The following is a 13,518-nucleotide window of genomic DNA, read 5'->3' on the forward strand; positions in this document are numbered from 1 at the left end:
AGATGAGACAGATGTGTGGTGTATGTGAACTGATAGTTGTGTGCATAAGCCACAACTCTGCAAAGGAACAACTTCAGGCTGCAAGGTCTACTTTAAACATTATGTACTGTATGTCTTGCAGTTTAGAGCATGTGACTGGATGCACTGCTGTGCATTTTTCCTTTATGCATAATGTATGGGGATACTGCAGATTTCAGTCTGTTTAGGGACCATAGTGCCTCTCTAGCCTTAAGTCCAAACAGCCACTGCTTATGTTAAAGGTGTTAAGCTGTCACCCACACAAATCTTTCAAATATCAGTCGACCAGAGAAGGTAAACGAAAAATCCCCGGAGTCCATGTGTTAGCGCTCAGCTCAGTCCATGTGTTTCAATTACACTGAAGGGCGGTGAAGGACATGGTTTCTGAAGGAAATGAATTCAGTGTTGAATTGTACAGGGACTGCCCACGCACGCACATTCATAGGTGAGGCTTTTGTTGTGAGTGATGCTTAGAGTTAATCAACCATCCCCACCCAATTTAACAGTCCCTATAGACGCTCGGTATCGATTTAAAACAAACATCAGTGGCACTCAGATGGGTCAAATAAATATTGGCAAACCAATCGGTCAACGCTTTATCTAAATGTGTAATGTGTGTGTCATTTGCTTAGATTCATTTAAACAGCACTGAAGCAGGACAATGCAGAAAACCTGACCCTTGTTGTTTTCAAAGTCAAATCACTCATCACCATTCAGCGCCCCATAAAATTCTCACTTAGCCATGCAAATAGTGTGTCCATGTGGGTAATGTTTAACGAATGACAAATTTCATTTCCATTCCTCACAGTGGATTTTATCCCTTGTTTTATCATGTGTATTAGGACAGGCTTGCCCTTCAGTGGACAGATCAGGAAAGGTAATTACTTCCATTAGCCCCTTTTCACCTTCTCTGATAGTCAGGATTCATTAAGCTTATCAGTTTATTAATCCACATGTAGTTAAGCACCAGGGACCTCCAGGGTCCTGCTTAACAAAAGGAATATCACCTGTCTCGTTATCAGCAGGTGACATTCGTTGAGCATGACCCTATATTCAGGCTTACTTCAAAGAACAGTCAGACAGGGTCGTCACTCTCAGACAACCAGATTAGCCTCAAGCGAGAGAAAACTTTCTTTTGCAGAACCAAAGTTAATTAAGATGCCTCCTAAGTTTGGTTTCAATTAAGAAAGACAAATGTACAGGCTTACTGTTTAACTTAGCAGCTATTATTTTTTATTCTTATTTTTTTATTTTAGATTTGATGTCCTGCACTTGATATAAAGAGCAAGATGAAAGATTGCTGACTTCCCTCTTTTGCTGTTGTTTTATGGATGATATGTACACAACAAGGAACCCAAATTTCCTCAAGTAAATCATCAAGAAACAAAAATTCATAGGTCTACCCTTCACCACAAAACAGACGTCCATGTCCTTTTCTGACCAACATGATCCTAAAGTCTAAAAGTTAAGAGTCATAAGAGTGAATAATTTCCATGAACCCTAATGATCACAAGAGGTCAACATTTTCACATGTGTCACTTTAACGTTCATGACAAGACACACCTAAAAGCAAGTGTGAAGCTAATGAGCAGGGCCATGTGGTGAGTGGAGGTGGTCACTTAACTCGACGCAGTTTCTGACAGTGGAAGTGCCCAGCTGGTGATAATCAAACCAACTGCCATCCAGTCTGCTGATGAATTGTTTTTTAATTCTTTAGCCTAATATTATCTTTAATATGCTTAATTAAAATGTACTAATTTGTTCTGGTGTTACTGGAGATTCTGGGTGCTTCTGAAAATCAAGGAAGGATCCTCAAACGGCAGAATTTCAAGGATGTCTGTAATTTCCACAAAAGATTGCGCCCTTCACGCAGAGATTTTTCAAGGATGTCTGTGTATCCTCAAGAACCCACAAACCCACGTGCATGTTTCCTCTTCTTCTTCTTGATATTGATGAATTGCAACCGGGCACAAAATTATCACCGCCAACATTGTCTGTGCACTCTGTCTTGATTGGATTTCTAATTTCCTGTCCTCCTCTTGTTGTTTTCGTTCCACCCCACCTACCTACTTACTGCTCTTCACAAGGTACATACAAAATCCCATTTTTACTGTAACACCACACGCTTTCTCCAAAGTACCTTACAGCAGCATTACAGCACTGGAGTCCCCAGCATCAGTCAGTCACTCGGTGTGTTCAGGGACACAAGACCACTAACATACGTGCAGCTAAAGCAGATGCCAGGTCTAACGCCTGCAGTCTTACACATCTCACGGTTGTCAGCCCGTTGTAATCCGGTTACCATTTTTGCTATTGATGTTTTTCAGCTTCAAAGTTCTTACTGGATTTGCCACGAAGGTTTCTGTGAAGACCTAGAGGTGTTTTAGGCAGCACCCTTTGCTCTGTACCTGTAGAGCATATAGTATGACTCTCATACATTTAGAATATGCATGTGCATATATATGTATATATATATATACATACAGTATATATATAAAATTTCTACAGTACAGTGTTGCCTTTACTGTAGGTAATTTACCCATTTTTGGTCTTTTACTTTCAGTTTCAATTCAAAGAGGAAACTAGCAGAACTTGCAAACCCAGGTGATGTTAGTGAGGGTGAATTATTATTACAACAAGCTGCTGACACTCCTGCAAGCAGAAAGCAAGAGCGAGCGTGACAGTGAGCCTGAGAACGAGGTTGAGAAAAATGAAGGTGAAAATGTAAGTGTTACTTGTATAAGACCAAGGGTAAAACTTCTTGTTGAAAATATTTTAAGGTGGCCAGAGGAATTAAGAGTCTGATATAGCTTCTTTTTGCACATTTTAGTCTTTTTTGTCTTGTTTTTTGATACACAGTACATATTATCCACATTTGTGGACTCACAGTGACATCTGACCACCATTCTAATCAGTTCATCCTTGATTCAAAGTGGACGTTTGTGGCATGCGTTCCTGAGTCATCGTTTTAACGTTTGTGTGTATGAATAACCTGAAAACATAATGCCTCCAGCCACAGCAGCATAAGTATAATAAGTGATATAATCAGCGATGGAATGCAAAGGAATGCAAAGCCTTAACCTTTCTACTTTATTAAAATATAGCAAAAAAGAAATGAGTAAATATTTGAGCCCATTTCCTTTCCCCCTTGTGGCTGCAGGCCATCTGCCTCAGATTGCCATCAAGTGATCGGCTGCAGTATCAGGTAAGACGAGCCGGTTCTGCAGGCCTCTTTGTTTCATTAGCATCATTTAATTAGCAGCGTCTAAGCGCCGGGTATCTCGGGCATCACACTTACAGCTGAAGGTGTCTGTCTGAGTGTGAGTGGGATCATAGTGGTAGGAATGCAGCTCAGACAAATCTCAGCACATATCACTTCCTGTCAGGGTCGGGAGGGGAAGTTCCAGTCCCAGCTTTTAAGACACAAAGGAAAACACAACTGTGTTTTTTCAGAGAGGTGTTGAGAGGGCTTCTTGAGTGTGGAGGTCATCAGCTTTTCAAGAGAAGAATGTAACAGTTGAAAACATGGCAATCAACTAAATTGGAGTTAGAAGGATGTTGACTCATCCGTGGCATAATACAGCAGAAGAGAACATTCAAATTCAAGCCTGCATCCAAACATCCAAATTGAGCTTGGCAAAGAACTGCTACTCCTCTGTATAGAAAAGAGTCAGTTGAGGTGGTTTGGACATCTGAAGAGGAAACCTCTTGGACGCCTTCCTTTAGGGTTTTTCCTGGCAGGTCCAATCAGAGAGGGCGGTGGTTAGCACTGTCGCCTCATAGCAAGAGGGTTCCAGGTTCGAATCCCGGTCTGGGCCCTTCTATGTGGAGTTTGCATGTTCTCCCTGTGCCTGCGTGGGTTTTCTCCGGGTTCTCCGGCTTCCTCCCACAATACCAAAAACATGAACATTAGGTTAATTGGCTACTCTAAATTGCCCCTAGGTGTGAGTGTGAGAGTGTGTGGTTGTTTGTCTTTGTGTGTTGGCCCTGCGATTGACTGGCGACCAGTCCAGGATGTACCCCGCCTCTCGCCCGTAGTCAGCTGGGATAGGCTCCAGCTCCCCTTCTTATCTTTTACTTAGCTGGCTGATGTAGGTCATCTCTGGTGTAACTGCAAAGTTTCACCTACACCTCCTCCCCAAACATGTTCCTGAGAGCCAAGACCTTTCCAGATGTATTTCTGTCTTGTTCAGACTGAAGAAACAGTGACTCTTGTCATTATAATTGTGATGGAAATGCAATCACTGTGATAGGTTCATCTTTTTGGCGCTGTATCATGCTCAAACATGTATTGTGTTTGACAAAGAGTTAGTGGCACTTTTGACCTTTGACCTACCTGAACAGCCAACTGACAGTTAAGTTTTCCAAAAAACAAAAGATTAAATATTCCTTCGTGGGTTGAGAAAATTCCCTAACCTAAGGTAATTAAATCAATTGAAAGCTTACTGGATTATCACAGATAATTTAAAAATTAACAATAAATGTAACTGGTAAACATGAACAGCAAAGCAAAGAAGAACTGTGAATGCAACCCATAATCAAAAAGTACTACAGAACAGAAGAGACTACTCAATATTTCAATGTGAAGGAAAAATTATTTTGATGTTACTTTCACTAATCTGCCAAGAAGCACAAAAACAATATGTCTAAGCAATGTGGCCAAACAATATTAACTATTGTTTAACAGGATCAGGTGCACCACATTTTTTCCATTTACTGTAAGCAACTTTTGTCAGTCTGTAATTTCGTTCATGTTCATTCAGTTTTTTTATGCGGCCCTGTCATTAACCATACACCCAGTATTTGACTCAGGCCGAATAAACAGGTGTATCTTTACACTGAACTCTTGCATAGTGCAGCTGTCTGAACAAAGATAAAAATTCTGAACCAATTTGAGAAAGGACACAAGGGAAAAGAAAGGGAGCTGTGTCTGTCTGTATGTAACCTAAATGCAGCACACACACACACACACACACACACACACACACAAACACATACACACCACTCCCCCCTCCACCTCAGACACACTGCACGGGGAGCATGTCCATCCTTTCCGGCAGAATTCTCAAGCAGACGTAGCTGAAGTGTTTCAGGCGGCGGCAGGAACGCACTATATCCATCAAGCTGCCGTAGAGGGTAAAAACAGGCGCTATGCACGCAGCTCGTAGGCAGCCATGTTTTACAGAGCGAAGCTGTGCCAGACCAACAAGTGACTCCTGAGCCGGGAAACAACACTCCCACAGTGCCGGTAGAGAGAGGAAGACAAGTAGGACCATGGCGAACAGAAACTGATGACTGTTAATACAGTGACCTTTGAGGGATGTTGATGAAGGTTCATCAGGGAGGGATGTGACACCTGAGAATTCTGATGTGGATTGGACAAATCTGTGTCAAGAACATGTTGGAAGATCTGAATGAGACCGCAGCCATGATTGAAAATTCTTAAATAATTTCTCTCTATCTTAAAGAGGAAACAGCATCCTACTTCCACCATCAAATGCTTCACTGCTCTCCACCAGACACTCACGCACCAGACTGCAGCTGCAGCACAGAAGCCCAGTCCAGTCTAGTCAAGCGAGCATGAACTGATGAAGCCTCTTGGGTGAGAGGTGAAACGTCTTCAAAGACAAATAACGAAGTCCAGTTGCGTTCGATTGAATTTCCTTGAGATAACCATGACCTGGATGAATGAGAATATTCACAGGCTTATGTGTGTGATGTAATTTTTATTTATTTATTTTAATGTGTAGTAGTTCACAAAGGTGGGACTAAAAGTCAGTTTATTTGCTGCATCGTTTCTACAGTCCATGCACGGCCAGTTATTTTAGCTTTTCTGTTTTCTGGAAAACACTCCCAAGTAGGAGTAATGCATTTCTATAGAATAAGCATGTTTTACTGTGCGTGGATGACATGAAAACCCAAGGTGTGTGGTGCAAAACATCATGGAAATACCACAGCAGCTCCTGCATTCGGTCCGCATCCCCAAAGTGACAGGAGTTGCTTGGCAACAGGCACAGAGGTGAACTGCAGTGCTAAAATGGTGGCATCTCAAAAGCAGAGAAACCAACCTCTGTGTACGCAATGTTGACTCCGCTCTTAAAGATCTGAAATAAAATAAATAAATCAATCAATAAAGAAGGAGAAACACAAAGTAGCTGCTGAGCGGTCAGGCAGTTTCTAAATCTAAATGCTGCATAGACAGCTTTTGAGATCGAATGAAAAATGAATGAAGGAGATTTCTTTATTCAAAAAAAAAGAAAAGAAAAAATAAACAAGAAAACTAAAACCTGGAGTTTCGGCTGATGGAGGTTTCACATCTACCCTGCGTGTATTTATGAGAAGAAATTATATTAACCACACCAAAGTTTTTGTAACCTAATACATTTATACAGTCATGTTGACAATGAAAACCCGAGTCATAGTCTTAAACACAAGTCATTATGTGCTACTGGTCACAAATAAACTGTCAGCTTACAGACCTCCACACATGTGTAAGAAAAATCTCTCACATGGATTTTGCATTTAAAAAAGTGTAACAGCAATTTAAAAAGCTGTAAAGATGATTTCTCAGTGTGTCTTGGTCACATTTGTGCCTTCAGTGGTTTTCTCTGTGTTTTCCTGTATTTCCTTTTCCCACTGCTCTTCTTTCTCTCTCTGTGGGTGTGGCCTCCTTCCTTCACTTTCCTTCTTCCTAGCACCTGTCTTGACGGCACGCCTGCCCTGCATCGACCCTGTCAGTTCTGTCCAAATCCCAGCGTTTTCCTCGGCCTATCAGCTCAGTTCTTTGTTGAGTTATCTGCTCTGTTTGCCTCCTACTGTGGTTCTGTTTTTGTTATTTTCAATAAATAAGTTGCATCTACTGTGTCTTGCATCTGCCTCCAAATGCTCTGCTCATCTTGTGACACAGTGCATGTGCACATGGGACTTCAGCTTCCAAAATCACACTTGAGAAAACAAAGTCAAAGTGGCTGTCAAAAAACAATCTTTCCAAATACCAATTTCTGTGGCTGATTTCTTGGCTGATAGTGGATTACATCACAAGACCGACTGTCTGGGACCCAGTTATAAATAAAAACTCCACCTGGACAAGGGTGATGTGTGTGCTGACAGTCATTAAGAGAAACAGTCAACATAATGTTAGCTTTAGCTGCTAGATGCAATATATTGCAGTTTGTAAGCTATGGTCAGAATTAGTTTAAAACATTTTAAAAAAAACAACAAAAAAACTAACTAACATTATCAACACAGTATGAAGAAACACCATTGCTGACATTCTGTCCGACGTCTGTGTTGCGTTGCAGACATACGCCAGCTGCCCCGAACACACTCTAACTTAGGGGCGACGTAGAGTAGCCAGTTAACCTAATGTGCATGTTTTTGGTATTGTGGGAGGAAGCTGGAGTACCTGGAGAAAACCCACTCAGGCACAGGGAGAACATGCAAACTCCACACAGAACCTGGAACCCTCTTGCTGTGAGGTGACAGGGTTAACCACTGCACCACCATGCCACCCCCAGTTCTCATAATAATTCTTAAATTATCTTAGCCTTATCACACCTTCATACTTTTAACAGTCTTATTGGCGTGATAATTTTATGTATCTCTCAGCGTCTTCATCCTGGGCAGAGGTCCACATCAGCGACAATAAAAAACACCTGAAGGGTCTTATCAGATGCAGATGTTTTGGTTTTCAAGTCATGTCTGAAATTGTCACTTGTTTATCAGCATATCAGAGCTTATTAATTTATCAGCTAATTTTTTTATCAATTTTTGCAGAACTGACGAAATGATTGATCAATTCTAGTTTCTACAGAACTGATGAAGCCTGGATAAGATAAGCGCTTTAAGACAGCACATTGAGTTTCTTTTGACTCCTCGTGATAAAAAGCACATATTTTCATAAATGACATTTTTTATTCACTTACCTGAACAGAATTAAAATAGCCTCATCGCTGAACAATAAATGAAAAGTTTCTGAGTTCTTTTCTACTCAAACTGCCAATCTATCCGGATGAAAAGGTGTTTGAAAAATATGCTGCAGTCACAGTGAATCTACTGTACGACTTTAATAATTAAAAAAAAAAAAGTCTTTATCTTGCATCCATGGAGACCGTGACATATTGAATTTGTGTTGTTAACCTTTCGTTGAAGGTACTGAGATTTTCTCTTGCAGCACAAAGATTCGTCCTTGGAGCTTTCAGTAGAACTTCAGCCATAGAAAATGCAGTCTTTTCATTGGAAATGAAGTCCTTCCAGTCAGCCTGCTATGAAAACGTGTGTATGGTTACAGTGTAAATCGGACATTTTGAAGCCAAATGGCTGCAGATTTGAGGAGACCAGTAGAGATCGAGCTAAGGCGCAGGATAAATGACCGTCTTTATCTGCCACTGGAAATGACAAATGAGACAATCAAACCTTTGACCTAAGCTGATCAATCACATTGAAGGACAACTTTATTCCTCATAATTTATCATTTAAAAAGAAGAAAGATCATTCATCACATCATCTGACATCCTGAATGTTAATATTAGTCATGTGTTTTCAAATTTGCTTTCATTCTTTCCAGAAATGTTTCATTTCAATAACATTTCATTGTTTCAGTGTCTAGAAACTTAAAATAACAAACAGGCCGTAATCATCCAAATGTTTCATATCAGCCTCACCAGTGTCTCTTGGAACAGTTGAAATCTATGGCTGAGCACGTAACCTTTCTCCCTTCTGCTAACCTGATGGGAGTCATTACTGTGGATTGACATATGGGTAAGCTATGCTTCAGGAGGAAGCCATCTGGCATAATCCTTGCTGGCAAGCCTTCACATTTACAGTACACAAGACGGTCTTTTTATGTCTATGGAAACATTTTTTTACTGCGGCAACTTCACCCCACCTGTTCCTGAACCTGCTTATAGAGCTCTTTTAGTACACATCATGTGCATTATGCGTAACGCTAACTTTTTTTTTCTCCAAAGGATACTAAAGTTTTCATTATTTTTCAGTGCTTTTTGACCTTTTTATACAATAATAAGAAGAAGAATTTCATTTTCATTTCATAGGAGATTTACACATACAGAATAATCACAGTACACAATTAAAGACCATATTAAGAGAAAGTTACAAATAATGCCTTCCATAGGCAATGTCACAATCACAAACTTTATCTTAAAATTTATAGATAAAATCATCCATAAGGTAGCAGTTGAGCTATCAAAATAAACTTTGGACTGGGTGGTTTCATAATGATGCTGAAGGAAGGACAAGCACACAATTGTAAGACTATCATAGTGCTTAATAATAATAATAATAATAATAATAATAATTTTATTCTATTTTTTAAGTTAAACTATATTCTAAAGTTTAACTAATGAATCCTCTGTTCTTTTTTCAGACTTTAGAAGAAGATTCATCTACATTATATTTAGAAGTTAGTATTCACTGGGTTGCATCATGGACCTTTGAAGACCAAAAAAATAACGACATTAAACAGCCATGTAGTCATCGTTCAGTTAAATCCTGTAGTTCTGCTGTAATTTATGATGTTAATAATAATTTCCATATTAATAACATCATTTTTCCAAAGTATATTATGTAGCTGGAGAAAGAATGAAAATGCACAGACAGAGGAGGCTCACTTGCCCATTCCCTGGGAAACCACACACACACACACACACACACACACCCACACACACACACAGAGAGAGAGAGAGAGAGAAAGAGAGAGAGAGAGTCACAATCATCATTTCAACGTTACCTCACGGTCTCCTTTTCACTTTAGCAAACATTTAAATCTCAGCTTGAGGTTCCCAGTTGTATTTTGGCAGAATACCAGGGTGATGACATGAGATGATGCCTATATGCATCAAGTAAGGGTACATATCATAAAATAACACTTTGTCCCTAACGGAGAAGCATTGCTCTGCTTTTTACCTCAAACTCACACTCACACACACCTGCACACAGACCATGCTAAAATGCATTTCTCTCTTTGAAGAATGGTAGCAGAGGTTGTGGTGTCCTTCATGCTGCACTCTTTCCATTCAGCAGGACCCCATTTTTCAAAGCCTTTCTATTACTTACATGGCCAACCATGCCTGACATATTTTTAAGGGTAGATCTAGCACAAATAAACCATTAAGTAAACACAGAGAGAATATACTGGTGAGAATTCTCGCCAAGTTTGGTATTTATCCATCAAGGTAATAAAAATGCCCTCTCTTCCTGGTTCAAGTTCTTATTTGTAAAAATGTTAGCATAAATTAACAGAATGTACAGTGGAGTTGAGCAATCACTTCTATTTTCATATTGTCCAGTTGTGGTTACTGAATATCGCAGATAGGAGATACATTTGTCACAGGGAGGCAGGAGTAGGACAGGGTATAAGGAGCTGAGTCGCAATACACCAGTGAAACGCCAGCATGGATGGCTCATGGTGCATTCCATTTCAGTTGGGAAGTTGGAATTCCCAAGTTTCTAGTCAGAAATGTCAATTGGACCGCCTTCTGAAGTCGGACCTCACCAAATCCAAGATGGCTGTTAACCTGGTAGAAATTCATCTTGGTTTCCCGACTTGTACTTCAACTTGGAATGCACCATCAGTCGTAATGTTTAAAAAAGTAACAACTTGCATTAACCCTTTCAAAAGTCCATCTCACTTTGCTTGGTATGACACGGAGTTCAGGGACACTTAACGGTTAAAGTTAGCCTCGTGCTAGTGCTGTTTATGTTCCATAAAAGCCATTCAACATACTCACTGCAGAACTGAGAACAACAACATCACAGCATTATGTTCCATACATGATACATGTACAAGATAGTCCATAGTCATATACATAACATTAACTATTCTCTCTGAGCAAGCAGAGAGCAAAAAAAAAAAAAAAATCTCATCTCTCAAATCATTGCTCATCCCTTCCAATTATCAATATATGCTGATTGGCACAAGCCTAATCACTGTGTAAAGCTTTTAACAAATGAATTGAACAGTTAGGTTTTTGTCAGTTGATGGAAACACTGCCTGATCATGAGGAGAATCATAATGAGGGCCTTTTTGAAAAAGAATCTGTTTTGTCATGTACAATCACACAGCATAGTGTAACTTCTTGTCTGCACTTAACTCCCTGAGGAACAGAGGGCAGCCACTGTACCACGCCCAGGAACCGGTGCCTCAGGCGAGGGTGCAGGCAGGAGGAAAATATAAATCATTTCATGGTGTGGGAGACCGGATGAAACCCACGCAAGCATGCAGAGAACATGCAAACCCCACAGAAATGCACAGCAGGGAATCAAGCCAAGGATCTTCTTGCTTTGACAGTCCTAACCACTGAGCCACCGTGGTACCACTGATCTCTGCAGCTGGTGTTTATGACTGCAGAGTAAACACCGCGCTTATTGAGTAGAGCCCACGCGCCTGGTCAGTATGAGAAAAATAAAACCCGGCAGATGGTTTTTGATGTCTGCTTTTTGTCAGGTCTTCCCCAAAACAACTGAGCTGTACTTCCTCCTGATGCAGAGCTTACAGGACACTATTTAAAGAATTTCAGCCAAAAGGTATTTGTGATCGCATATCTCCAGTGAAAACTTGTTAAATGTGAGGTATCTACACAAAAATACATTTGTTTGCTTATACAATTCACTAAGCTCAGTTGTATTAAGATTACAGTATTTGATATGGAATGCCACATATAGGCAAGCAGCAGGGGAGCCAACTGAAGCAGTTCCCATTGGCTGTGACAGTACAGACACTGCAGTAATATTTTAAAGAACAGATAAGATGAATTTCATACATTTATTTTAATTTTTTCTGTAGATATTGTAATAAGCTCATTGTTGTGACCTGATAAAGTGGCAGTGGTGGAAATCAACCTGCCATGTGTATGCTGTGTGCATTGATTTGATTTGTTGCCTAAAGCTGCTGTAATCAGTCATTTTGATGACCATATATCAAATGACCGTGTGTGATGTAAAAGGGCTGCTTGTAATGACAAACCTTTGGAGAATTGTCACTCATCTCTGCAGTTTCCTTTGAATGGAGGTTTTGGTTTTACAGTCCTCAGGAGTCCTCAGGAGCTGGTTTAACTGAAAATCCCCATTAAACTCCAGTATGCCACCCAGACAAAGTTAGAGACCAGCTTGTTGAACAAAGTGAAGCATTTAGCTAGAGAGCCAAATATTCTTCTCAGGAGCTGGTGGAGACCAAAAGCAGAGCTAAAAGGATTCACATTCAACAGGCCAACAGAAATACAACTCAAAATATCTACTCATTGTGTTCTACATTTCCTGGATGTGTATACTGGCAGGATGTTTTCCATGTGCACTCAAAAGGCGATGCTATGTCAGTGCTGTGTTTACAGCTTGTTTCCACTGGCACCAGAAGTCAATTATTGCAGGTTTAAATTGGCAGAGCACATACATGTTGCACAGAGACTCGAGGCATATGGATATCAATAGGTGCGCATAGTTCCTATGGGCCATGAGGCCTCAAAGACATTTAGTCCCGCTATGGTCAGTAATAATATTATGTGATGCTGACGAAAGGCTATATCGCACAGTGTACGTTACTCTGTACTACAAACAGTGAAGTTTAATGCCCTTTAAATTGATCCCGATTGTCTGTTGCTCTCAGCCAATCAAGATCTAGATGTGATAGATTTGATTATTCTGTACAAATGCTGCAAGCCAGTCATGGCTGAATTACCATTAATACAAGCTGCCAACTGGGAAAAAGCAGTGCCTGTAAGTAATTACAACTAGGACATAAACAACATTTTGTAGGCTCTGATGTCTGTAATTTAATGTCATGGATGGCTGAAGTGTGTCAACACAGCTGGCAAACATGGGACTGAACTCCCTCCGGTACTAGAATGATATCCAAAATTTGTCACAGCCCCATAATATAATATCTTAAAATAAATAATAAAGTGATTGAGGTTTGCTGGAGTTTATTTTACTTTCTAAATGTCATGAAAAATCCATTTCCAGTTGAAGTGATGAAATGTCATGTAATCACATGCTAGCTCTTTTGATTAAACAAACAATAATGTGACTTAAGTTGTCATGCTAAATGAACAAAATTTTAACCCAGACAACTTAGCAGTTTGTTTGAGTGTGCCATTTATAAGCTTTGCACTCAGCTGAGTTGTTGGAGGCTAGAGGAGGGATGACCGGGCTTACCTCGTCCTCATCTTGTCTGGCCTCCTTTTTCTCCACAGAGGGTTGCAATTTGTCTTTGGTAAAAAAACTGTCTCTTTTTGTTTCTCCATCACCCGAGCTGGTGTCTCTATTTTAGGACCCTGAAGGTGTAGTTTTGGGCCACTCAGAGAGGAGGAGAGAGGAAGGGGAGGACAGAAGGAGAGCTGTGGGGTCGATCTCCACAGGGATACTGTCAGCTGTGTTCTTAATTCAGGCCGTTTGTTGGGCCTTTGCCCCCTATTTGCCCTTCAAACAGCATCCATCCCCTCGTAGATCACCATGGCAACAGGGCACACTCTCAGGACAAAGCAGCAG

Source organism: Scatophagus argus, chromosome 22 (genome assembly GCF_020382885.2).
Source record: "Scatophagus argus isolate fScaArg1 chromosome 22, fScaArg1.pri, whole genome shotgun sequence".
Taxonomy (NCBI): Eukaryota; Metazoa; Chordata; class Actinopteri; family Scatophagidae; genus Scatophagus; species Scatophagus argus.